The sequence below is a fragment of the Scylla paramamosain genome, chromosome 33 (assembly GCF_035594125.1).
Source record: "Scylla paramamosain isolate STU-SP2022 chromosome 33, ASM3559412v1, whole genome shotgun sequence".
Lineage (NCBI taxonomy): Eukaryota > Metazoa > Arthropoda > Malacostraca > Decapoda > Portunidae > Scylla > Scylla paramamosain.
Window position 1 is genome coordinate 16,282,368 of NC_087183.1, and position 2,500 is coordinate 16,284,867.

The 2,500-nt window shown below is 40.0% G+C and overlaps 1 long non-coding RNA gene across 3 annotated transcripts in view; it reads left to right on the forward strand.

The window, feature by feature from the left end:
* LOC135089501 (uncharacterized) overlaps window positions 1-2,500 on the forward strand; it is a 30,027-nt gene that overhangs the window by 23,864 nt on the left and 3,663 nt on the right. For 2 of the 3 annotated variants that reach the window (XR_010261508.1, XR_010261506.1), the window contains one exon: window positions 2,327-2,500. This exon is cut by the window's right edge and continues 1,030 nt beyond it. This is a non-coding gene — a long non-coding RNA (uncharacterized LOC135089501). The remainder of the gene's footprint in view (window positions 1-2,326) is intronic. The other variant, XR_010261507.1, reaches the window with a different exon arrangement.

Genomic DNA, 2,500 nt, shown 5'->3' on the forward strand with positions numbered 1-2,500 from the left:
TGTGGCTGCCTCCGTAACGGGTTAGGTTAGTATTATTATTATTATTATTATTATTACTACTATTATTATCATTATTATTATTCCTCTTCCTCTTCCTCTTCCTCTTGTATCTGTTAGTCTTCTTCTTGTGAGTTATCTTCTGTTTGTAAATCTTCTCCCATTTGTGAGTTTCTTTCTTCTTCTTCTTCTTCTTCTTCTTCTTCTTCTTCTTCTTCTTCTTCTTCTTCTTCTTCTTCTTCTTCTTCTTCTTCATTATTATTATTGAGATGACTTTGCCGCTACAGGTGACCCTACACGATCAATATTATTGCGCAATATTCCGTATTGTACAGTATTATTGCCAGTGAAGGGGCGGTATTGAAGAGTGGCACAATATATTGAAGACATCAAAAAGAGTTTGATATTTTATTGCACAATAAAAATGAGTCAATATATTGCGCAATAATATTGATCGTGTAGGGTCCACTTACGAAAGGTGTGTAAATGTACGTGTGTGTGTGTGTGTGTGTGTGTGTGTGTGTGTGTGTGTGTGTGTGTGTGTGTGTGTGTGTGTGTGTGTGTGTGTGTGTGTGTGTGTTACTTAACCCGCGTATATAACCGGCGGGATCCTCACACACACACACACACACACACACACACACACACACACACACACACACACACACACCCTGAGCACCTGAATATTTATAATTATTACGGTCATTTCTTCGTTTGCATGTATTTAACTTTTTCGTTTGTTTACCGATACGTATCTTTTCCTTGTATGTTTGTTTGTTGCTTTGTTTGGTTACCGTTGTGTACCTTTTCGTCTCACCTTTTGTTACCTGAGTGTCCGTGGCGGGCGTGCATACCTGTGCGTGTCGGGTACCTGGTTACCTCAAGGCTGCTGGAGGAGGAAAGGTGTACCAGCGAGGCTCACTACCTGCAGCCTCACTATTTAATTATAAACACCCTGCCTATCCCACCTATTACCTCCTCTTATTATCTCCTCCTCCTCCTCCTCCTCCTCCTCCTCCTCCTCCTCCTCCTCCTCCTCCTCCTCCTCCTCCTCCTCCTCCTCCTCCTCCTCCTCCTCCTCCTCCTCCTTCTTCTCCTTCTTCTATTCCTTTTTCTTTCCTTTCCTTCTTCAGGTAATAGTTTGTTCGTTAGGTTTGTGTCTTCTCCTCTCTTCTCCTTTTTGTTTTATTTGTTCGTTTGTTTGTTTGTTTGCTTGCTTGGTTGTTGTTGTTGTTGTTGTTGTTGTTGTTGTTGTTGTTGTTCAGATAGGTAACATTTTCTTGGTTATGTTTTCCCTCTTCTCCACTTCATTTCCTCCTCCTCCTCCTCCTCCTCCTCCTCCTCCTCCTCCTCCTCCTCCTCCTCCTCCTCCTCCTCCTCCTCCTCCTCCTCGCAAATAGCCACATGTTAGTGAGTTATTTATCTCCACCACTCATCTCCACCATCATCTCCATCATCCTCCCCAGCCATTATCACCTCACACACGGCGGGAGGACTCGTCACGGTGGACTAGTAGTAGTAGTAGTAGTAGTAGTAGTAGTAGTAGTAGTAGTAGTAGTAGTAGTAGTAGTAGTAGTAGTAGTAGTAGTAGTAGTAGTAGTAGTTGTTGTTGTTGTTGTTGTTGTTGTTGTTGTTGTTGTTGTTGTTGTTGTTGTTGTTGTTGTTGTTGTTGTTGTTGTTGTTGTTGTTGTTGTTGTTGTTGTTGTTGTTGTTGTTGTTGTAGTAGTAGTGATGTTCTCAAGGTCACTTCGATATTGCTTACCACTTAAATTTTTTTCTGCATATTTTTTGGCATTTTTATTTATTTATTTTTTTTCGTATTTCTTGATTCTTCCTGATTTTTTTTATTTTTCTATTTTTTATGATTTTTACATATTTTTTTCAGATTTTTCTAATATTTTCCCGTTTTCCCGTTTTCTACAATATTCCAGATTGTTTGCGATTTTTTTTTTCAGATATCACTTGATTTTATTGTTGAGTTTGTCCATATTTTTTTTTCTAGATTTTCTTAAAAATTTTCTGAATTTTTAATGGTCTTCCTAATATTCGTGATTCTATTTAAGATTTTTCCAGATGTATGCTTATTTGATCTGATTTTTCAATGATTTTTCCCTTATCTCCTTGATTCTGCTTTTTTCGCCCTGACCCGCAGCTTTAAGTCTCTCTCTCTCTCTCTCTCTCTCTCTCTCTCTCTCTCTCTCTCTCTCTCTCTCTCTCTCTCTCTCTCTCTCGTAAACTTTGGACAGTCTTCGCTGGAGGGAACGTGTATTTTTAGCCTCGTTCCTGCCCTGACTGCCCCCAAACTAACATGTTACTCTCTTCCTTTCAGGGACGGGGAGAGATGGCAGATGCTAGTGAGTGACCTCTGCTGCGTCACGCCTCCAGTCGAGTGTCACAATTCAGGAAGGCAAGGAAGAACTAAGAAATCTGGCTAATTCTCACTAAAACTCTCTTTTTTATCTGATACGTGACAGAAAAGTAGATCATATTGTGAGTAAGGGAA